The sequence below is a fragment of the Papio anubis genome, chromosome 6 (assembly GCF_008728515.1).
Source record: "Papio anubis isolate 15944 chromosome 6, Panubis1.0, whole genome shotgun sequence".
NCBI classification, from domain to species: domain Eukaryota; kingdom Metazoa; phylum Chordata; class Mammalia; order Primates; family Cercopithecidae; genus Papio; species Papio anubis.
In genome coordinates this window covers 28,368,520-28,393,839 of record NC_044981.1, presented here as the reverse complement: position 1 = coordinate 28,393,839, position 25,320 = coordinate 28,368,520, and the positions used below count along the sequence as shown (strand labels likewise).

At 40.7% G+C, this 25,320-nt stretch overlaps 1 protein-coding gene and 2 non-coding genes across 4 annotated transcripts in view; 2 read left to right on the top strand and 1 right to left on the bottom strand.

Annotated features, from left to right (window-relative positions):
- The first annotated feature begins 3,747 nt into the window (after nt 1-3,747).
- The window catches only part of ZBED9 (zinc finger BED-type containing 9), a 44,879-nt gene continuing 23,306 nt past the window's right edge, over nt 3,748-25,320 (top strand). For both annotated transcript variants that reach the window (XM_017957721.2, XM_003897251.3), the window contains exon 1: nt 3,748-4,043. The gene's annotated coding sequence lies outside the window, so the exon portion shown is untranslated. The remainder of the gene's footprint in view (nt 4,044-25,320) is intronic.
- Nucleotides 13,099-13,170, bottom strand: TRNAA-AGC. The gene has a single exon. It is a non-coding gene; the product is annotated as a tRNA-Ala (tRNA).
- Nucleotides 22,600-22,681, top strand: TRNAS-GCU. Its single transcript has one exon. It is a non-coding gene; the product is annotated as a tRNA-Ser (tRNA).

The window sequence follows — 25,320 nt, the reverse complement described above, 5'->3', positions numbered from 1 at the left end:
CAAGAATATTAAGGCCCCAAAGTGGATCAGATGGACCACTTAGCCTCAGAACTCCCCATGGTGTTAGCTGAGGCTGTCAGGCATGCATCCTACCTTGCAGGCATCCTAGCTTGACTTCTTCTCAGTCTTGAGTCTACTCTCTGCCTTCCACAGATGTGGATCTCAAAGATACTGCATAATAAACATCCTGCACATTAAACTCTACCTCGTTGGGCACAGTGGCTCACGCTTATTGGGAGGCCAAGGTGGGTGGATCATTTGAGGTCAGGAGTTCAAGACCAGCCTGGCCAACATGGTGAAACTCAGTCTCTACCAAAAAAATGCACACACACACACAAATTATCTGGGCGTGGTGGTATGAGCCTGTATTCCCAGCTAGTTGGGAGGCTGAGGCACAAGAATCGCTTGAATCTGGGAGGTGGAGGTTGTAGTTAGCAGGGATCGTGCCACTGCACTCCAGCCTGGGTGACAGAGTGAGACCTTGTCTCAAAAAAACAAAACAAAACAGAACAAAACAAAACAACTCTATCTCAAGGTCCACTTCACAGATAATCAAACCTGTGACACCAAGCCACTATGCTCCTGTGTATATGTGGAAAATTGTAAGAAAATTCTTACACATACATGTACAGGGACATGAGGAAAGATTTTTATTACATCATTTATTATCAGATATTTATATATTACATCTTTATTTGTATACATATTTATATATTAGTATATGTAATTTGTATTTATATATTATTATCAACACTCTCCTGGGTTTTTATGGAGGTTTCATTACATAGGCATGACTGGTTAAATCATTGGCCATTGGTGATCAGCTCAGCCTTTAGTGCCTCTCTTCTCCCTGGAGGTTTGGGGTTGGAGCTGAAAGTTCTATCCCTCTGATCACATGGTCGGTTTCCCTGACAACCAGCCCCTGAGGCTATCCAGGAGCCCAGCAAGGGTCTCCTCATTAGAAAAAAAGGTCTTAGAAGCTCTGTCAGGAACTGGGGTCAAAGATCAAATATTAGAACAAAAGATTTTCCTACTGCCCACCTAACGGTTTCAGAAGTTCTATGTCAGTAACCAGGGGCACAGATATATATATATTTTTGTGTGTATATATATACACATATATACACACACATATAATATATATACACACATACACACACACACATATATATAATATAGATATATATTTCTTTCATTTTTCTTTTTTTTTTTTGAGAGAGGGTCTCTGTCACCCAGCCTGGAGTGCAGTGGTATGACTGTAACTCGCGGTAGCCTCGATCTTCCTGGCTGAAGCTAAGTCCCACTGCAGCCCCCCACAAATAGCTGGGACTACAGGTGCGCGCCGCCAGCCACAGCTAATTTTTAAAGAAATTATTTTTGGTAGAGACGGAGTTGCCTAGGCTGGTCTCTGAACTCCTAGACTCAAGCAGTTCTCCCACCTCAGCCTCCCAAAGTGCTGGGATTACAGGCGTGAGCCACTGTGCTGGTCTGTATTTCTTGTATCAAAATATCATAGTGGTAGACCTACACACGAACTACTCTGCATCCATTATGTGGCAGGCCAGGTTTCACCAACTCAGGCCTGCATCACAACTGTTTCAGTACTGACCGAGTGGTTAAGTTAAATATTAAAAGCTTAAAAAAGCCAGTGCCCTCATACAAAGGCTAGAATGTAACAAAAGCCCCTCAGAGTTTTGCCTAGGACTTCCGTGGGCCTTAAAGCATGACAAAATAATGAAGGAGTTCTTAACAGGACCCATTTAGGATTAAACAAGTTTTATTGGGCCTCCACAAACAAGCTTATTGGAGGTCTGAAGGAACTCCCCAAACTTCCGTGATTTAGCAGGAGACAAGATAAGGGTAATCACCCCAGCACCTAGACCCATTTAGATTAAGTAAACTTACTGAGGCTCCAGAGGAAGTCTTCAAGACTCAGACCTTAGTTATAGATTAAAAGAAGTTAATCACTTATGTCTTTAGATTAATGCACACTTACACGTAGACATATAGCTTAAAAGGTATATAAGCTCTGGAAAACTTTGACATTTCGAGTTGGTCTGGCAATAATTTCCAGGCCTTCTACCTGTAACTGGTTACAGGAATAAAAACCCTCTTCCTCCCCAGTTCATCTGCATCTTGTTATTGAGCATGGAGAAACAGCAGCCAGACCCTTAGTTTGGTGCAGAAACAATTAGAACAGTGAAGAAAATATACATGTAGTAACATACAAAGCATCATGTTTAAAGAGTAAGAAATAATACTGAACTCTATAAATCACAGCATTTACATTATTAAAAATATATGCACAAAAGCAACACAAGTTACAATAAGACATACAAATAAAAAGGCACACTAAATACATTCAAATTATGGGAGAAATCTGAGACAAGAAAGGGAAAATTAGATTTTTTTAAAAGGAACAAATAGGCGGAGCGCCGTGGCTCAGGCCTGGAATCCCAACACTTTGGGAGGCCCAGGTGGGAGGCTCTTGGAGACCAGTCTGGGCAACATGGGGAAACCGCATTTCTACAACAAATACAAAAAAATGAGCGGGGCATGGCGGTGCATGTCTATAGTCCCAGCTATTCAGAAGGCTGAGGTGGGAGAATCACCTGCGCCTAAGAGGTCGAGTGGCAGTGAACCGAGATACATAAATAAATAAATAAATAAATAAATAAATAGGCTGGGCGCTGTGGCTCACACCTAATCCCAGCACTTTGGGAGGCCGAGGCTGGCAGATCACTTGAGGTCAGGAGTTCAAAGCCAGCCTGGCCAACATGGTGAAACCCCGTCTCTACCAAAAATATAAAAAATTAGCCGGGCGTGGTGGCACGCCTGTAATCCACCTACTCAGGAGGCTGAGGCAGGAGCATCGCTTGAACTCGGGAGGCGGAGGTTGCAGTGAGCCGAGATCGTGTCACTGCACTCCAGCCTGGGTGACAGAGACACCATCTAAAAAAACAAAAAATAAAAATTAAAAATAAATAAATAAATAAAATAAGAGAGGAGCCTTCTACAAACTGCTGTGGAAGAGAAGATAAGACCATGATTATCTTAAATCTACCTGAAATAAAAATAGAATAAAATGAGGCAGAGTGGGAAGGGGGTTTGGCTTCAGCCTACCCCTACTAGGCCATTCCTTCATGCATCTCCACTGATCACAAAATCTACCCCACTGCCTCACTGACACCATAATGTTAGAACCATGCATTTAAAAGAATTCCAGGAACTGACCTTAGGAGACAACCACGGCTGCCGAGTGTCCCACTTTGGGAAGGAATGTTGAATAATCGATTGATTTGCAGTCTGTTGCCTCCAGCCAGACCACAGGGTGACCCTTTAACTCAAGATAACCAGAGCAAGTAGGTATGCCGCTCTGCACGCCCTACCCCTGATGTCAGTTCCCGCGCTTTGCCTCTTAAGAAAGCCCGACTCGCGCTCCGGAGCTCCAGCAGAGGCCGCTGTCTCGCCTCCCACTTGTCAGGCCCGGCTGGAAGCGGCGGGAAACCTCTCTTCACACCTCGGTGATCTGGTGGCTGCCGGGACACAGAGCCTTTGGATGGTGGCGTGTGTGCGGGGCGGGAAGAACCGCGCAGAGGCCACTGGAGCGCAGGGCCCCGGAAGACGGAGCTAAGGACGGGCTCGGCCACCTCTTTAGGCCACGGCGCGGCGCAGATCCGGTGTTCGGGCGACCGCTCTGTCCCAATCGGGCGAGACCTACCTGGTCCTGATGACAACGGACAACGGCCTTAACGGCCGGAAGGTCAGCGGAGTCCCGGATGAGGACGAGTGGAACGGTAATGGCCGTGGGGCGGTTGACCCTCCTTCTACCAGACCTTGATGTGGGAAGAGAGAAATGGAGTAATAGGCCCCATTTGGCGCTTTGGAGATGCCCACGCTTTGGGAAGATGTACCGGCGTTTATAGAAGGTCTGCGTATATAATGTGAGAAAGCTGCTCTCAGCTTCCCCCAAAACTTTTACAAGATAACATTTGCCACATCTAGCCCTTCCAGATGGAAAGAAGCTGCCGACGTAAGATAGAGTAAGAATATCACACATCTTGTAAATTCCCATTTGTTTAAAAAAAAAGGAAAATAAACATCTTCTGTAGATGACTTTTTGAAATGGAGTTTTTGCACCACCTCTGGAAGCAACACCAGGAGTAGACACATACACGTTTGTTCAGTGGGTTAGACTAGGACATGGAGAAGTGAGAAGGAAGAGAAGAAGGTCCTATGCCAGACTGGTCATATTTAGAAGACGTTTACATATTATAATCATTGTCTTGTGTGTGCACTTTATTCCTCACTACTGTTTATGTAGCTGACAACTCCAAGTACTTTTTGAAATGTCCAGTCTTTTTTTTTTTTTTTTTTGATATGGAGTCTCTCTCTGTTGCCCAGGCTGGAGTGCAGTGGCACGATCGTGGTAGCCTCCCATGTACAAGTGATTCTCCTGCCTCAGTCTTCCAAGTAGCTGGGATTACAGGCACGTGCCACCATGCCCAGCTAATTTTTGTATTTTTAGTAGAAACAGGGTTTCACCATTTGGCCAGGCTGGTTTTGAACTCCTGACCTCAAGTGATCCGCCCACCTTGGCCTCCCAAAATGCTGGGATTACAGGCCTGAGCCACTGCTCCTGGAAATGTCTAGTCTTTTTAGATGTTCTGAAGTGTCTAATTTGTGTTAAAATTAGAAATAGTAAAGTAACCCATTTGGTAAATATCTTTTGGTTAAAATTCGTATGAAATGTTTTAAGAGGAGAATGGCCAACCACCAGTTCAGTAACACACGTTGTGTTTATACGCTAGTTCAGGGGAGGAGGAGAGGGAGGCTGTGCAGACACCCCTATGCCACCAGTGTGCTTACAGTGAGGCAAGATTAGCTATTGTCTCTCATGTCTGTTCACTTTGTTTTCCTTACCTGTTTATACAGTGTTTATAGAGGAAAACAAGTCCTAATTTACATGTAGACTTTCTAGACATTAAAGAGGTTTCCAGTATATGACAAAAGTAGAGTTAGTAAACTAATATATTTTGAACATTTTGTTTTAAAATTCCTTGGGAAGATTGTCTTCTGAAAATTTGAACATTATTGGCCACTGGGTTGGGATGGGAAGGGTTCTAGGCTGGAATATTTTTATTTGAAAGACTCTTTCAGATTTTAACTATTGTTACATGTGTACAGTTTATTCAAGACTGCTTTGCAGGACCAGCACGGTGACTCACGCCTGTAATCCCAGCACTTTAGGAGGCCGAGGTGGGTGGATTGCTTGAGGCCAGGAGTTCAAGACCAGCCTGGCCAACATGGTAAAACCCCATCTCTACTAAAAATAGAAAAATTAGCTGGGTGTGGTGTTGCACGCCTGTAATCCCAGCTACTTGGAAGACTGAGACAGGAGAATCACTTGAACCTGGGAGGTGGAGGTTGCAGTGAGCCAAGATCATACCACTGCACTCCAGGCTGGGTGATGGAGCAAGACCCTGTCTCCAAAAAAAAAAAAAAAAAAGACTGCTTTGTATATAGTGGGCAAATATACTCCTTGCCTGAAACATCTAGCCTATCTAGATGTTTAGAAGTGCCTGGCATATGTTAAATGTACAGGTAACATTTAACCTCTATTGTAAAAGTAAGAGTAAAATAATCACTTAAAAATATCTTTTTGCTAAAATTCATAAGAAATAGTGTCTTTTGAAAGTTGAATTGTTGCCGGGCGCAGTGGCTCACGCCTGTAATCCCACCACTTTGGGAGGCCAAGGCGGGTGGATGATCTGAGGTCAGGAGTTCGAAACCAGCCATGGTCGACATGGTGAAACTCTGTCTCTACTGAAAATACAAAATCAGCTGGGCATGGTGGCGCATGTCTGTATTCCCAGCTTCTTGGGAATACAGAGCATCACTTGAACCTGGGAGGCAGAGATTTCAGTGAGCCAAGATCATGCCATTGCACTCCATCCTGGGCAACAAGAGCAAAACTCCATTTCAAAAAAAAAAAAAAAGAAAAGAAAGTGGAATTATTAAACCACCTCTGTGAGCGGTATAGTAGTGTCTATACTTGTTTAATGGTTTAGTGGAAGTGGGAGGGAAGATATCGCAAAAGGTAATATGCTAGTGTGTTTATACTTGGACTTTTTAGACACCATTTTTCTGTATGTTTTGTGGATTTTGTTTTGCAGTGTATAAACTTTATAATAAACAAATGAGTCATAATTTTGCAACATCTAGTCCCTTAGATGTTAGAGGTTGCCAGTGTATGACAAAGTACTCAGTAAAATTAGCACCTTTTGTACACTTTGTGTTGAAATTCATTGGAAAGCTTGTCTTCTGTAAATGACTTTTGGATACAAATTTGTTCCACCATCTCTAAGCATTACATGTGCCTGTACATGTCCACTGAATTGAAGTCAGAGAGAAGGAAGTGAGGAGGGAATGGTTCAAGACCAAAATGATCATATTTGGAAGATACCTCAGATTACAACTATTGTTGCATGTATGCAATTTTATTTCACAGTGCTGTGTACATGGTGGAAAAGTCATATGAAATATCTAGTATGTTCAGCTATTTAGAACTGCTTGATGTATTTAAAAGTAGAAGTAGTTGAATAACACTTTTAAATAGCTTTTAAAGACTGATGGGAAATACTGTGTTTGGAAGTGGAATTGTTAAACCACCTCTCTGAACAGTGTGCTCTCTACTTGTTCGTTGAGTTGAGGGAGGTGGGTGGAAAGAAACTGCAAAAGGTGTGTTGTTAGTACTAGAAAATTTCAGCTTATTCATTGCCTTATATGTTATGTGCATTTCATTTAACTTTTCTATATTGTGCATATTGTGTACATACTGGACAAATGAGTTGTCAAGTGTGTATTTTATAATATACAGTCTCTAGATATTTATTTTTATTTTTATTTTTTATTTTTTGAGACAGAGTCTCGCTCTGTTGCCCAGGCTGGAGTGCAGTGGCCGGATCTCAGCTCACTGCAAGCTCCACCTCCCGGGTTCACGCCATTCTCTTGCCTCAGCCTCCCGAGTAGCTGGGACTACAGGCGCCTGCCACCTCGCCCGGCTAGTTTTTTGTATTTTTTAGTAGAGACAGGGTTTCACCGTGTTAGCAAGGATGGTCTCGATCTCCTGACTTCATGATCCGCCTGTCTCGGCCTCCCAAAGTGCTGGGATTACAGGCTTGAGCCACCGCGCCCGGCCCAGTCTCTAGATATTAAACTTTATAATATCTAGTTAATTTTTATAACATCTAGTCTCTAGATATTAAAGAGGTTGCCAGTTTATGACAAAAGTAGTGTTAATAAACTAACACATTCTGTACACTTTGTGTTAAAATTCATTTAAAGATTGTCTTCTGAAAAGGACTTTTGGAAATGAAATGATAACATCGGCTAAGTGACACACGTGCCTATATCCACTGGGTTTGTGGTGGAGAGGAGTTGGAAGAAATTAAGGATTCTAGACTAGAATGTTTCAATTTAGAAGACACTTTCAGATATAACCACTGTTACATGTATGTAGTTTATTCAACACTACTGTGTATATAGTGGACAAACTTAAGTCCTTATTTGAAAAGTCTAGGCTTTCTAAGTGTTTAGAAGTGCACAAAATGCATTGTAGATACCCTTTTGATTCATATGAAATATTATCTTTTGAAAATTGATCAAACTACTTCCCTGAGCAGTACACATTATTATATTTGTGCTGGTTCAGGGAGGAAGGAGAAGAAAGTGCAAAGGGCTTTATACCAGTGTGTTTATAGTCTTTTACAGTGCTGTGTATATAGTGTATATAAATCCACAAAGGAGTCCTAATTTACAACATCTAGTCTTTCCAGATGGTAAGGAGGTTGCTAGTGTGTGACAAAAGTAGAGTTAGTAAACTGATACATTGAGTACAGTTTGTGTTAAAATTCATAGAGTGTTCCTAAAAACACAGAAATGAGCTGGGCGCGGTGGCTCACGCCTGTAATCCCAGCACTTTGGGAGACCGAGGCGCGCGGATCACGAGCTCGGGAGATCGAGACCATCCTGGCTAACGCGATGAAACCCTGTCTCTACTAAAAATACAAAAGAATTAGCCGGGCATGTTGGCACACGCCTGTAGTCCCAGCTAATCGGGATGCTGAGGCAGGAGAATTGCTTGAACCTGGGAGGCAGAAGTTGCAGTGAGCCGAGATCACGCCACTACACTCCAGCCTGGGCAACAGAGTGAGATTCCGTCTCAAAACAAAACAAAAAAAACCCCCACAGAAGTGAAATTGTTAAAATCTCTAACTGGATGCTTATACCTCTTCTGGATGCTCGTACCTGTCCACAGGGTTAATTTAGAGGTGAGAAGGGGAAGGATTCTAGGCCATAATGTTCCTATTTAGAAGACACTTTTAAATTATAGCCTGTGCTATGTATGTGCACCATTTATTCAATGCTACTGTATATACAGTGGAAAACAACTCCGATCTGAAACATCTTGTCTTTCTAGATGTGTAAAAGCACACAACATAGGTTAAAAGTAGAGACTAAGTAACACCTTTCACCAAAATTGCCTAGGAGTGGTTGTATTTGGGAATGGAATTGTTAAACTTGATGTTTTGGAGAGTATATTGACTTTTCACTGGGTAGTGGCAAGTTGTGGAGGAAGAAGTATGTAGGGGGAAGAGTTCTGTACAGGTGAGTTAGATTAGTTCAGATGATCTAGCCATTGTTCTGTACGTGCATTTTAGTTAATATTGTTGTATATTAAAAGGTAAGTCCTTTTGCTCAAAGTGTGTTGGAAGTAGAGGTAGTAAAACAATCCTTTTATATCCTTTTATTAGTTTTTAGGAAGGCCTGTCTTCTGGGAGTGACCTTTGTTAATCCACCTCTTGGAGCTGGACATAGCCACTTGGATGGTGGAAGAGGGAGAAGAGGAAAGGTGAAGGGAAAAGCTCTTTGCTAGTATCTCCATTATCTAGAACATGGTTTTAGATGATAACCATATGTCTATATGAGCACTTTACTTTTCAGTAAACATCTTTAGAAAAGATGTATCTTGGACATGGAATTGTGAAACCACCACTGGGCAGTGTATATCAGGACTTGTTCATCAGGTTAGCAGCAGAGGGGCAGAAGGAAGTATAAAGGGAGAGATGAATGCAGATGTGTCCATATTTCCATTTTGATGAGAACCATTGATACATGTGCATCTCCTTTGGCTGTACTATAGGAATACATGAAGTAATTCAAGGGAAACATATCTTCTTGCTAATATTTTAATGGTATAGATCTGTTAATGAATTCTCTTAGAAACCTTATACTTAGTGTATTCAGTTGCTTTATGTTTTATTTTAAATTGAGCACTAAGGGAATGCAGTATTTTAATCAGAACTCTGCTAATGCTTTTATCGAGAGGCATGTTGCCATTTTTGCCTTCTGTAAAATTTTTGTCCCCCAAAAAAGCAGGATTACATTTTTTTTCTAACAGACTGAGTTGGTGCTGTATATTCTTAGTCATCAAAATACTCATATAGCTTTGCAATTCTGAATTGGTAAATATTTATAATGTGTAAAAAAGCATATACTATATACTGTGCAATCTCAATCCCATATAACTGGATGTTATGTCTACACACACACACGGGACCTAGAAGGACACATCAAAATATAAACTACTTGTGATTGTGGATGACTTTGTTCTTTGTTTCTTGTGGGTTTTTTTTTTTTCCTTTCTTCCTTCCTTCTTTCCTTCCTTCCTTCCTTCCTTCTTTCTGTCTCTTTCTTTCTTTTTTTTTGGAGTCTCGCTCTGTCACCCAGGCTGGAGTGCAGTGGTGTGACCTTGGCTCACTGCAACCTCCACCTCCCAGATTCAAGCAATTCTCCTGCCTCAGCCTCCTGAGTAGCTGGGATTACAGGCGCACACCACCACACCCAGCTAATTTTTTTGTATTTTTAGTAGAGATGGGGTTTCATCATGTTGGCCAGGCTGGTCTCAAACTCCTGACTTCAGGTGATCCACCCACCTCAGACTCCCAAAGTGCAGCGATTACAGGCATGAGCCACCACGCCTGGCCTCTTGTGTTTTTTAATTTCCTATAATGCACGTATTACCTTTAAAAAAAAAAAAAAGGTTATTTTTAAAAACCTGGGGAATAAAAAGCCCTAATGGTTTTAAGCGATTCTTGTACCTCAGCATCCCAAGTAGTTGGGATTACAGGCGCCTGCCACCACAGCCGGCTAATTTTTGTATTTTTAGTAGAGACGGGGTTGCACCATGTAGCTAGGCTGGTCTTGAACTCCCGACCTCAAGTGATCAGCCCTCCTCGCCTCCCAAAGAGCTTGGATTTCAGGCATGTGTCAATGTGCCCGGACTCCATGCCATTTCTTTCTTGAAGGTCAATTTGTCCAGGAGAATTTTCCACATTCTGGATTTAGCTGATTGCATCATTATAATGTTATTAAACACATTTCTGTATCTCCAATATTTACTGTAAACAAATGGTTTTTATCTATTTGATTATAGAAATTTAATTTTCAACACCAGTATTTTATTGCGGTCCTGGTTATGTTCTACTTTATTATGGGTCACATGATTTGTGGTTGTCTCACATCTGATGATATAAAATTTAGCTTTGGTTTTAGGTGACATCAGCCTGCTCCAACCATTCTAGAGTATTTCATCCAATTTCACCTCATGGTTATAGCAGCCATTGCCAATTGTGACCTGGATGTGTTACAGTAATACCAGTTGCAAAATGTTGACTCTAATTTCGTAATCTCTCCTGCATTTATTAGCTGTTATTTCCCGAGAAGAAAAATCTTTCCCTCATCAACTATATGTTTATCCTGAAATACATTCCATACAGGAGAGATAGGATAAATACTTGATTCTTTTCCTTCATTTGTTAGCTTTCAAAATAAAACTGATATTCAAAAACATTCAAAGGTTGAATATGGAAAAGCTATTTTTTGTGTGTGTGTGTATGAGTGTGTATGTTTATGCTAACTTTGCATCCAGCTTCTTTACCAAATTCTCTATTTATAATTAGTTTTTCATTTTGAGGGGTGGCTTCCAGATATATAATCCTACCAAGATACATAGACAGCTTTATCCTGTTCTATCCAACAGTTAATCCTTTAATTACTTTTTCATGCCTAAATGCTTTGGCTAATACCTCCGTTACAATGTTTAGTAGTAGTGAAGATAATGAATATACTTGTCTTGTCATGAAAAATAATTTAAATGTATTTGATCACAAAATACTGTAAAAAGACTTAAATAGGGAATATATACCATAAACACCTCCCCCGCCTTTTTTTTCAGACGATGTTTTGCTGTCTTTGCCCAGGCTGGAGTGCAATGGCACAATCACAGCTCACTGCAGCCTTAACCTCCTGGGCTCAAGTGATCCTCCTGCCTCTGCCTCCCAAGTAGCTAGCTGGGAATACAGGCATGCACCACCATGACCTGCTAATAATAAAAAAAAAAAAGATTGTTTGTAGAGATGAGGTCTCTCTGTGTTGCCCAGGCTGGTCTGGAACTCCTGGGCTCAAGCAATTCTTCTGCCTCAGCTTTTCAAAGTTCTGGGATTACAGGCATAAGCCACCATGCCCAGCCTCATAAACATCTATTAACATTATATATTATACAGAATTATTTATCAGAATAAAACATAATTTCTAGAAATCAATAAGTTAAAAAGGGAAAAACTGGTTTCTTTCCTCTCATACTATATATTTGATCAATATTTCATACTAGCTCTGGTGTAGGCAAATCACCTTTAATTTGGATTGATTAACATATGTAGGTGTTGTGGGAGACTTTTTTGTGTTAGGGGCAGTGGAGGTGGTCTTCTAGTTAAATATGTTTGTAAAATGAGTTCAACATGTGTTGGGGACCAGCCTCAACACCACCCGTAGGGTACCCAAAGTTCAGTGGTGACAAAGGATTGAGAAGAGACAAGTTAAGAGTAAAGGTGGGGAGCCAGGGGGCCAGTTGCAAAATGGAGGCTGCAAAAGGCTCAGGGCTCTGATCTCCACGCTAAGAGTACAATCACTTAGATCTAACAAGCAGATGTTCGGGGCGAAAAAGTGAATAGGTGGCAGTGCGTCATAGCCATAATCTATAGCAATAGTGGTTTAAATGAATCTCCTTTGTGCTCAAACAGCGTATCTTTAACTTATCAGAGAGTAGCTAGTGGGAGCAGGCTTAACTAGAGCCTGCACGTCTGTCCACATTCCAGTGTTTCGAAGGAGTGTCTTTCTCCTTGAACACAGTGTTTACAGATAAGAGAGGGGGTCTCGCTCTGAGCATGGGAACATGATGGCAATTAGGAGGCTTTCCTCCTCAGAGGCCTCTTGTGGCTTTCCACAACTTATTGTCTCATATTTTTATGGCCAGTTTATGCAGGCACCCCACAAGCTCTTTTCCCACAAGCCCTTTTCCCAACAACATGTCATTTATGTTTAATGACATTTTCTTGAACAAGAGATATTTGGATGCCTAGTCTCTCACACTCCCACTAAGCTATTTCAGCAAAGGGGCAGTAGTTCTGGCTTCATTTAACCAGCCAATCGCATCTGTCTCATTCAGGTTAGACTTGGGAGGCACCCTATGCTACGACAGACAGCATTTTATTGTCCTTCATGTACCTATCACCACATGATACTAACAGGGCCCACTGCTTCCATATCTGGTGATTCAAGAAAAGGTAAGGTATAGGGTGGTTGGAAGCTCAGAAGAAAGACATCAATAAGATATGTTTCTGCTATTAAACTTCCATGCTGTTCTTTGCTCCAAGAACTCTTCAGAATTCAAAAAAGAAAAGAAAAAAAACAGTGAATAAAACAAAGGGTCTCTTATTATTTTTATATTTTTTCTGTTTTTCAGTAATACCATAGCATGAAATCCAAAGAAACCAGGCCGATTAATTTGCAAAAATGCTCATTACAAAGGGTTCAAAACTTCCTGGTGTGGCAATGCTATCTATCGATACAGATATTGAACACCACAAAGGCTGTACAGACAAGCAGAAAATTGAGTGAGTGAGACCAGGTTTATTTAACGGGAGGGAGAAATGAAAGTGGAAAGCCGGGGGAGAAAGTGCTCACTCCCAAAACTGGTGGAGGTGCCGGGGATTGAACCCGGGACCTCGTACATGCTAAGCACGCGCTCTACCACTGAGCTACACCCCCAACCGTAGGCAGCTTGCTTTGCATTTCTTTCATGATTTATAATCGGTATTTCTCAAAGATTCAGTAAATTGCAGTGAAACCATGAATGCAAACTCCGCAATTTGTGAAACAGCTAGCCTAGGTCCTGCACAAGCAGCGTCCAAAGAAAGCAACACAGTGAAATTACAAAGGAAGGAGCCTGAAAGCAGACAATCTGTTGTCTCTCGCATTTTCCAGCTTGATTTCCTGCTCTTTTCAACCATAAGGCCCCAGGAGGCCGAAGCCAGTAGCGCAGTACCAGCTGAGACCTACGTGTTTGAAGGGGAACTGTAGGGGGGCATCAAAGGGGATCCTCGCCTACCGAGTTCCAGTCCCCGCGCCCAGCGCTGCCTTTCTTGGAACAAATACTCTCAAATCACTTCCGTTTCCAAAAACCCATAACGTCCACTGAACATTTAGTGGTGATGGCAGGGAACGTTCTTGCGAGCTCAAGATGTCATGAATCAATCACAAGGACAAACTGGAAACCTGGGCCCGAGTGAGAGGCATAACGTAGGCACCCAGATCGGCACTTCCAGAGTACTTTACCTCCGACAAAACTCTGAGGGTCCCCTGCTAAGCCAAGCTGATGGGGGTGGGGGTGGGGTAGTAGTGTTATTTGAAAAAAAGATGAATTAGGTAAGGCAGGGCTGGCATCTGTTTCTTGGCGACCGATCTGTAGGAAACCATGGAGCAATGAAAAATTATTGGTTTCTCGAATGGTGAGGGGAGGTGGGGGAAGCTTCCCACGTTTTAAAGAGCTGGCCCAGCCCAACCCAGATTCACAACTACTGACTTCTGAGGCACCTCCGTTGAAATCTCTCCCTCTCTCTTTCTGAAACAATTTATAACTCACTAAAAAGTTGAAAAAATAGAAATAATACAAAAATACCCTTCTATGTTTTACTTGGATTTAGATATTAATATTTTACCCCATTTGCCTTATCATTTGCTGCTTCTCGCTCCTGTACGTTGCATACATCACGTCCATTTCCTTTACTAAGTATTTTACCATATACCCACAGTACTATTAGGAACTTTTGTAAATATAACATTGATACAATAGCTGTATTTAATCTACAGTCTGCATTTCAAGTTGACCAATTGACTTGATGTTTTCCTCTCATACAGGATCTAGTCTAGGGTCAGGCGTTGCATTTAGTTGTCATATCTTTTTTAGTCTTCTTTAATGAAGAATATTTGCATAGTCTTTATTTTTTATGACATTGATATGTCATTTAAAAAATAGTGTTATTTTCATTTCTTTCTTTTTTTCTTTCCCGAGACAGAGTCTCGCCCTGTCGCCCAGCTGGAGTGCAATGGCACGATCTTGGCTCACTGCAACCTCTGCCTCCCGGGTTCAAATGATTCTCCTGCCTCAGCCTCCTGAGTAGCTGGGATTACAGGTGCCCACCACTGCGTCTGGCTAATTTTTTTTTGTATTTTCAGTAGAGACGGGTGTTTCACCATGTTGGCCAGGCTGGTCTCAAAGTCCTGACCTAGTGATCCACCCTCCTTGGCCTCCCGAAGTGCTGGGATTTCAGGCGTGAGCCACCACCCGGGCCTCATTTCATTTTTAAAAATAGAATGTCTTTCACTGACTGATACTTTCTCATGACTAGGCTCAGGGTATACGTTATCCATTGGAATACTAAATAATCTTGCATGCTTATATATTTTTCAGCCATTGGTCAATACTTTCTGGTTCTTGCTTTAAAAAAATCTTCCCAACAAAGTCTCTTGATAGTACACTTTTTGTGACATTTCTGGTCTCACAAAGGATTAAGGAATTCTTTAGAGGTCACTCAAAACAAAAATAAGTGAATATTTTCTGAGAGCTAAAGTGACTTAGAAACACCTGGAGCCCAGATCAGGGCAGTGAGTAGTCAAAGCCGTAACTGTTGGAACTCTGCCTAAAGTTCCTGGAAGTTAGAACAGTTGGGAGCAAGAACTGCTGGAAGCCAACCTGGAACAACAGAGAAGTGGGTTTAACCTGAAATCAGATACCAGTAGAAATACTACAACTGTGAGGATGAATATTTAATGTCAGAAAAGCAGAGAGGTGGAGGAGCTGAGCCTGACACTCTTGTTATGGGGCAAAACCTGTAGTGAGACCAAGTGGTTCAGGGTCAAGTTTGTCCCCTAGCTCCTGGCAGAAGTAGAAATATATCCTCCCTGAAAGAAAACTTCCCCGAGTTAGGCCTGCAGAACGCTCTTATGTTAAGATCACAAAATAAGGTTAATAATAAAGATTACTACAAACCTAAGAAGGTAAATTACTATGCTTGAGACTCAACAGATACAAAAAAGTCATGTTGAAACCTAAAGAACTGTAGATGTTAAATTTTAAGATACAAAATGTATAATAGCTATGTATGATATATAGCAATAAATTAAGGATATGATTACAAATGGAAGTATGCAAAAGAGTGAGTAAAATTATGTAAAAATTTAGATTCAGTAAATAAAGAACAATAGTTAAAAAAAGATTTTTGTTTTTTGAGACAGAGTCTCGCTCTGTTAGCCAGACTGGGTGTAGTGGCACGATATCCACTCACTAAAACCTCTGCCTCCTGGGCTCAAGCAATTCTCCTGCCTCAGCCTCCCGAGTAGCTGGGATTACAGGGGTGTGCCACCACGCCCGGCTAATTTTTGTAGTTTTAGTAGAGACGGGGTTTCACCATGTTGGCCAGGCTGGTCTTGAACTCCTGACCTCAGGTAATCCACCAGCTTCGGCCTCCCAAAGTGCTGGGATTATAGGCGTGAACCACTGTGCCCGGCCAAAAATAATTCCTAATGGACAAGGCTAAATAGCATATTAGCTACAACTGGGGAAGGAATTACTAAGCTGAAAGATAAAGACAAAACATTAACCCAGAATACAGCAAAAATGGTTAAGAACATGGAACATATGAAGCAAGCTGAGATAGGTAAACATGACTGCGAATTATTTGCATCTCCTCCCATCAGAAGGTGGAGCCAAATCTTATTCCCCTAACCCTGGAATGTGGGCTGCCTTTGTGATCTGCTTTGACCATTGGAACACAGTGGCAGTGACGCTGTGTTACTTCTAAGTGCAGGTCTCAAGAAAGCTTGCAGCTTCAGTTCTCAACATGTTGGGACATTATCACTGTCTAAGAAAGCTGGGCAGTCCTGTTGGGGAGATCACATGAAGGAAAACTGATGAACTCCAGAAACTAGCCCTTGCCAAGTATCAGACATCCAGGCATTAAGGGCATCCAGGAGCAGCAAGTCCCAGCTGACCTGCCAACTCACATTAATTTGTAAATCCAGCTGATTTCACAAGGAGATGAGATGATACATTTCACCTGAGTTCTATGTTGTTTTAAGCCACCAGGTTTGGAGTACTTTATTACACAGCCACAGAAAACTGATTTTAAAAAAACAATAATGGAAATAGAAGATTATGTGAAAATTCTGAAGTATACACGATTAGAGTTCAGGAATAAAAGAAGAGAAAAAAATGTAAGTGAGGTAATATTTAGATATAATATACCTGGAAAATTTCCCAAATTGGAGAGAGAATTTTCACTTAGAGAGTCAGAAAGCAAATGTGTCACAAGCAAGTTAAAGAGAAACAACTATAACTACACACCTCATACTGAAACTGTGTTATACCAAACATAAGAGGATATCTCAAATCAGCCAGAGAGAATGTATAGATTTTCTGCAAAGAAAGAACAATTAGAATGTTAACAAGCATCTTCATGGTAAAATCCAGGAAACAATAAAATATATTTTGGAAATACTGAAATAAAATAATTGCCAATCTAGCCTTGTGTACCCATCAAAGTAAACTTTAAGGATGAGAAAGTGTTTAAAATTTTATTTAAAAATGTATTTTTGGTGCCTATAAATGGATAAATCCCAAAGTAGCAGCAATACAGAGTATTTAATATTATTTTAATATTTTCTTTTACTCAGCAGTCCACCTTTGTGATTTGCTTTCCATAAATTAAAGCAACAATACTCCAAGTTCAATTTGAGTTTATTGAATACTTTATTTCCATTCAGAGTTTAGTAATTACGTTATTCTGTCACCAACGATAATCAAATGGCCTACCAAAGTAGCAAAAATCATAAAGCTATTATAAGCCAAGTCAATGGAATTTATAAAGTTAATATAAAACAGTGACTAGACTAATACATATATGAATTGGGCCCTACTAGACACATGCCAAAATCATAAGCTTTATTTAAAGAATGAGGTATTAGGGCAGAGAAGAAAGAGAGGTCATTATCATCAAAAATTATTAGAAAGATTTAGGCAAAAAGAGGCTGGGCACTGTGGCTCACGCCTGTAATCCCAGAACTTTGGGAGGCCGAGGTGGGCAGAGCACCTGAACTCAGGAGTTTTGAGACCAGCCTGGCCAACACGGTGAAACACTGTCTCTACTAAAAACACAAAACTAGGTGGGTGTAGTGGTGAGCACCTGTAGTCCCAGTTACTCAGAAGGCTAAGGCAGGAGAATCACTTGAACCCGGGACGCTGAGGTTTCAGTGAGCTGAGATCATGCCACTGCACTCCAGCCTGGGTGACAGAGCAAGATTCTGTGTCAAAAACAAAACAAAACATCACTATTTTAGTGTCATGAATTATCATCATCATATGTAAGAAAAGATAACCCATCAGAAAAAAATAAATAAAAATTTAAATTAAATTAAAAAATAAACCAAAGGACCTATACAGGTCAAACTTTCAGTGAGTCTCTCTTTCTTCTTCACAGGCATTATATGCACTATCAGCATAGCCATAGTTCCCATAGCTGCCAGAAGGTACTCCTTCACTCAGGCCTGCATGCCTCATTATGTCAGAAGAGAGAGAGAAATGGAGAGCATAGAGGGGTGGGTGAGTAGGATAGAGCTAGGGGTCACCCAGATCGTGTCTTCAGTACCAGGGTCCCACAGAACAACGACTTTTCCCCCCTCAAACACTTCAACATCGGTGGAGCCTTAAGAGTGAGAGTTCTGTCTGGGCGCAGTGGCTCACGTCTGTAGTCCCATCACTTCGGGAGGCTGAGGCGAGCGGATCACTTGAAGTCAGAAGTTCGAGACCTGCCTAGCCAACAAGGCAAAATCCCATCTCCACTAAAAATACACACACATGAATTAGCCAGGTGTGGTGGTACATGCCTGTAGTTCCAGCAACTTGGGAGGCTAAGGTGAGAGGATCATTTGAGCCTGAGAGGCGTAGGCTGCAGTGAACTGAGATCCCACCACTGCAGTTCAGCATGGGCGACAGAGCAAGACCCTGTCCCCCTCCTCCTCTCGAAAGAAGAGTGAGAGTAATTTTGAATATCATTGACAAAAATAGGTAGTTGACAACTAATGCTTGCATTGAAAAAAGTTCTTCTAGTTTTGTTTATTAAAGCTTTCAAACTTACATAAAGTTAGAGAGAATGGTATACTGACTTTCCATGCACACATCAACCAGGTTCAACAACAATTAGCATTTACTGTTCTTATTTCATTCATCCCTCCTTTTCTCCACTGAAGTATTTTAAGCTACTTCTAAGCACCATGTAATTTGATGTTTAAATACTTCAGTATATGTGTAAGAGAAAAGAACATTTTAAAAAATGGGCTTATGTTGTCAGGACCTCCTGAGGCTGTATCACAGAAAACAAAAAGAATGAACAAACAAAACCATAATTTTAATAACTTTATCACTTCTAAAATATTTAACTAAAATTCTTAATATTATCTAATACCTAGTCCATGTTCAATTTTCCCAGTTATGCAAAATTTTTTTTATAGGTGAGTTGTTCGACTTATGATCCAAAGTAGGTTCATATATTGTTTCTGGGTGATAAATTTCTTAAAACTCTGTTTACTTTTTTACATTTTACTTTTTTGAGACACAGTCTCACTTTGTCACCCAGGCTGGAGTACAGTGGTGGGATCTCAGCTCACTGCAATCTCCTGGGCTAAAGCAATCCTCTAACCTCAGCCTCCCAAGTAGCTGCGACTACAGTCACACACCATCATGCCCACCTAATTATTGTATTTTTAGTAATGATGGAGGTTTGCCATGTTGACCAGCCTGGTCTCGAACTCCTGGCCTCAAGTAGTCCGCCTGCCTTAGCTTCCCAAAGTTCTGGGATTACGGGCATGAGCCACCACTCCCCACCTACTGTTTTGATTTTCAATTCCCTAGTGACGTATGATGTTGAGAATCTATAAATAAGCTTACCTGCCATCTTCTTTAGTGCAGTGTCCAGATCTTTTGCCTACATTTTAACTAGGTCGTTTGTTTTCTTGTTAAATTTTTGAGAGTTCTTGTACATTTTCTTTTCGTTCCCTTAACAGTGTATTTCACAGAGAAGTTTTAATTTTAATGAAATCCAACTTTTTTCTTTTTTCAGATGTTTTGCATTTGGTGTTGTCTTTATAAACTAATTGCCAAAGCTAACACAACCTAGATTTTCTCCTATGTTATCTGCTAGAAATTCTATAGATTTGTGTTTTACATTTAGGTGTATAATCAATTTTTGGGTTAATTTTTATGAAAATGTTAAGGTCAATGTCTAAAGTCTTTTTTTTTAACATATGGATCTCCAATTGTTTTATTAAAATTTGTTTTAAAAAAATCATGCTTTTCTCCAATGAATTGCTTTTGCTCCCTTGTCAAAGATAAGTTTACTATGGGTCTATTTCTGAATCTCACTTCTTCCCATTCATTTATTTTTCTATTTTGACAACTGTATTAGTATATTTTCACACTGCTGATAAAGACACAACCAAGACTGGGCAATTTACAAAAGAGAGAGGTCTACTGGACTTACAGTTCCATGTAGCTGGGGAGGCCTCACAATCATGGTGGAAGGTGAAAGGCATGTCTCACATGGTGGCAGACAAGAGAAGAGTTTGTGCAGGGAAACTTCCCTTTTTAAAACCATCAGATCTCATGAGACTTGTTCACTATCATGAGAACAGCACGGAAAGACCTGCCCCCATGATTCAATTACCTCCCACAAGGTCCCTTTCACAACACGTGGGAATTCAAGATGAGATTTCAGTGGGGACACACCTAAACCATATCACAACACCACACTGTCCTGATTACTGTAATTTTGACACTGGGTAGTGTTAGTTTTTCAGCATTGTTCTTTTGCATGGTGTTGGCTATTCTGATTCTTTTGCCTTTCCATGTACATTTTGAGTTTGTTTGTTTTTTCTAAAACTAAGTATCTCACTGGGGTTTTGATTAGGATTGTGTTGAATCTATAGATCAAATGGAAATAACTGATGTCTTGACAATATTGAGTTTTCCTATCCATGAACATGGAATATCTCTCCATTTATTTGGATTCTCTGATCGCTTTAATCAGAGTTTTGCAGCTTTCCTCACATAGATCTTGTACATATCTGGTTAGATTTATATTTCAGTATCCTGTTTCTTTTTTGTTTTCTTTTCTGTTTCTTCGTTTCTTCTTTTGGTGCTAATATAAATAGTGTTGCTTTCTTAATTTCAAATTCCAAATGAGTATTGTTAGTATGTAGAAAACGAATTGAATTTTATATATTAACCTTGTATCTTGCAACCTTGCTATAATTACTTTTCTTTTCTTTTCTTTTCTTTTCTTTTCTTTTCTTTTCTTTTCGACAAAGTCTCACTCTGTCACCCAGGCTGGAGTGCAGTGGTGTGATCTCGGCTCACTGCAACCTCCACCTCCTGGGTTCAAGCGATTTTCGTGCCTCAGCCTCACGAGTAGCTGGGATTACAAGCGCGCACCACCGCACTCAGCTAATAGTTTTTTTGTTTGTTTGTTTTTTGTTTGTTTGTTTGTTTTAGTAGAAACAGGGTTTCACCATGTTGGCCAGGTTGGTCTCAAACTCCTGACCTCAAGTGATACACCCACCTCGGACTGGAAAATCATAACTGGCTTCATTTAAATAGATAACTACGATTGTTTGAATCATTAAATAAACAAATCTTTAGTCCTCTAACCCAGGGATCACAGGTCAGTTTCCCATGCTGGGTAGTTGTATGGTGAGGATGGAGATATGAAATTTGGTAGAGGAACTTGATGGGGAGAGAAGACAGTCCCTTCTGCCTAAACAGAAGTAAAGGTTTCAAAGGAAGGAAAAACAAAACAAAACAACAACAACAACAACAACAAAACCCAGCATTCAGGCAAGAAATAATCTCCAATTTTTTCCACCAGATACAGAAAAGCCGAGAAGCCCTAGTGAGTAGATAGGTTCCTTGGTGCTGGGTTTATTTGAAATTGTCAAAGTCAGCTTTTTCCTGGATAGATAAAAATTATGGGATGAAGTTGGTGAAGTAGCCCGCCCAGGTCACATGGTGAGTGGGACAGAACTCCGACCCAAGCTAGCTGGCTCCTGTTCTAGGAAAGATTTCCCGATCCGACCCTTTAAGTGTTGGTGGCAGCCAGGCTAAATCATCTTACGCAGTAACATTCCAAACTACTCTAGAACGAAAATGCTCACATCGGGGAGTCTTTCTACTTTTTTTCCAACCCTGTTTTGACCCATTGCTGCATATCGCAGCAATGCAATAATTCCAAACCCCAGAGAAAGAATAAGAGAGAGATGATGCCGGGCGCGGTGGCTCAAGCCTGTAATCCCAGCACTTTGGGAGGCCGAGATGGGCGGATCACGAGGTCAGGAGATCGAGACCATCCTGGCTAACACGGTGAAACCCCGTCTCTACTAAAAATACAAAAAACTAGCCGGGCGAGGTGGCAGGCGCCTGTAGTCCCAGCTACTCGGGAGGCTGAGGCAGGAGAATGGCGTGAACCCGGGAGGCGGAGCTTGCAGTGAGCTGAGATCCGGCCACTGTACTCCAGCCTGGGCGGCAGAGCAAGACTCCGTCTCAAAAAAAAAAAAAAAAAAAAAAAAAAAAAGAGAGAGAGATGAAAGCATTTCCTTGCTGTCTGGCATATTTCAGAAGCAAAAACGTATAAGGCAATCACAGAGCCGGTTTGTTGTTCGTTGTAGTTTATTTACTAATTTCTGGCACCTCCCAGAAAACAGGAATCCCTGGAGATGTTCTTATCAGGAGAAGGAATAATCCCGTCCCTCCAAAGGGAGAACCCAGAGTAGCTGGCTGGAGCCAGGTCAGCAAATCAGGGTTCAAATCCTATGTCCATTCCTTCCGGTGTTCAGCAAGGATCTACGTGTTTAACACCTACGCCTACTGCTTTTATCTGTTGTTTGATATGTGCCGAGTAACTGAACCACTCTAGGTGTCATTTATCACTTTTGTGGTTGCTGCGAAATGTACCTAAAAATACTCGATTCTGAGTGTGGTTGTAAGGACTGAATCAGGATTAAACCAGAAAAAAAAATTAAATAAATAAATATAGCATTATTACAGGACTAACTGTGCGGAGGAAGAAAATGACTTTGCCACGCTTAACATGTGACGAGGTGGCCGAGTGGTTAAGGCGATGGACTGCTAATCCATTGTGCTCTGCACGCGTGGGTTCGAATCCCATCCTCGTCGTTTCGTGAGGTTTTATTTAACCCTCTAAAAAGATGGGTCTGAATGCTGTATAGTTAGCGTTTATCTTTGGTAGATTAATTCGCCAAGAAACCGAGTAAATTACTAAATGTATCTTAACTGGCCTCTGCTAATTTTCGGTTCTGAGTATAAGATTCTCTCAATCTTGGCGACCATTCCTTGTCAGCAACACTGATCATACTTGTAAGTTAAAGTAGCCAGTTGAGACACCACTTTGGGTAGTGTTTACTTTTCCCTCCAGATGGTAACCTTCTTAAGGGCGAGAAATATTTATGTTCTCCATAGAGTTTCCAGTTCTTCTGAGAGAGCAACTGAATAATTAATTGAGGGCTACAGAAAAATACTGTTAATAAACTTAAAGTAAATGATAAAAATCATCCACATAAATATGTACAACAAATTATTGATACTATGTTTTGCAGGTATTTTCAGCCTAAGTTTAACTGAAATTTTTACTGTTTGCTAACTTTAAAGTGCCCATCCCCAACAAAATACTTAACCATTAGTGTCTGCTGATCTCTAGCTTTCAGGAGGATTTGTCTCTGCTTAGAGATGCCACAAAGCTAAAAAATATACTCCATACAACGTTCCCAGTTAGATCTAAAGATGCCTCCATAAACAAGACAGAGAGGAATGTCCATATTGAACAGTTTCTACTTGTGATTTCCATCGTGGGCCTTCGGAGAAAAAAAAATATAGTTTTTATTTTATTTATTTTATTTAAGGTTTTGAATAGGCACTGCATTCACATGATTTCAAAAGTATAAAGCTTTATAAAATCTTGCACCCACCCTTATTTCCCAACCATCTTATTACATTCTTTACTGATAACCACTGTTGTTAACTTTTCCAGGATTATACTAAGCACATATGAATATATATTACATAAAATATATATTTCTATTTTTGTCTCAAAAAAATCACAAATGACAACATACTATGAACATTATTCCTTATCCTGCCCCATTTCCCTAACCAATATATCTTGGAGAGCTTTCCCTATCATCAAAAAAGTGAAGACTTATTCTTTTTTAAGGATGCATTGTATCCCAATGCATACATTACCACATATTATTTAACCAGTTCTCTATTGGACAATTTGGGTTTTCTGTATCTTTTGCTATTATAAACTATGCTGCAACAAATAACTTTATATATACATACATAAAATTTTGAATGTGTATATCTGTAATACTGCAATATAAATTTTTAGAAGTGAGTTTGCTGTGTCTTAGGATACACAAATGTAAAATATTTATAGATATTGCCAAATGGCCCTCCAAAAGGATTTTATTAGTCTACACTCTCCCCCAGTAATGATTAAAATTCTTGTTCCTCTCACCCTCCTCTGGGCTGTTACATCAGAATGACCCAAAGTGTTTGTTATGAATGAAGAATTCTGGGCCTCGATCATGATCTATTGCATTATAACCTCAGTGGCGGGGCGATTGGCGGGGGTGTGGTGTTCCTGAATCTACGATTTAACCAAGTATTCAGATGTTTCCTATGTTGGTCTTCAGGCTTGTACATGGCTGAAGTATCTACATGCTATATCCATTCATCTACAATTTTCTTTCTCTTTCTTTTTTTTTTTCTTTTTGAGACTGAGTTTTGCTCTATCACCCAGGCTGAAGTGCAGTGGCGTGATCTCTGTGATCTCTGCTCACTGCAGCCTCCACCTCCCAGACTCAAGCAATCCTCCCACCATGTTGCCCAATCTGGTCTTGAACTCCTAGGCTTGATCTGCCCCCCTCAGCCTCTCAAAGTGCTGGGATTGCAGGCGAGGGATTACCGCTCCTGGCCAGATTCTGTCTTTGATGTTTCCAGGTACACATCTCATAACTTGGACAGGTTTTTTTTTTTTTTAAATTTAATTTCACTTTTAAAATTTTGTCTATAGCCACCCTACTGTGCAGATCTCCAAACATTCCTCTTGTCTATCTGAAACTTCGTAACACTTTGACTAACCATGCTATTCCTTCCCCAACTCCTACCCCATCCTATAACATCTGGTAACCATTATTCTAATCTCTCTATTTCTATGAGGTCAAACTTTTTTTTTTTTTTTTTTAGATTTCACATATAAGTGAGATGATGAAGTATTTGTCTTTTTGGGTCTGGCTATTTCTCTCAGCATAATGTCCTCCAGGTTCATCCACATTGTGAAAAATGACAGAATTTTTTTCTTTTTAAAGTCTGAATAGTATTTCATTGTATATATAGCTTTTCTTCTTCTTCTTCTTCTTTTTTTTTTTTTTTTTTTTTTGAGTTTTGCTCTTGTCGCCCAGGCTGAAGTGCAATGGCGCAATCTCAGCTCACTGCAACCTCCGTCTCCCAGGTTCAAGCGATTCTCCTGCCTCAGCTTCCCAAATAGCTGGGATTACAAGCATGCGCCATCATGCCCGGCTAATTTTTGCATTTTTAGTAGAAATGGGGTTTCACACCATTGGCCAGGCTGGTCTCAAACTGCTGATCTCAGATGATCCACCCACCTCGGCCTCCCAAAATGCTGGAATTACAAGTGTGAGCCACTGCGCCTGGCCTAGCACATTTTCTTTATATATCCCTCTGATGATGGACACTTAGGTTGATTCCATATCTTGGCTCTTATGAATAATGTT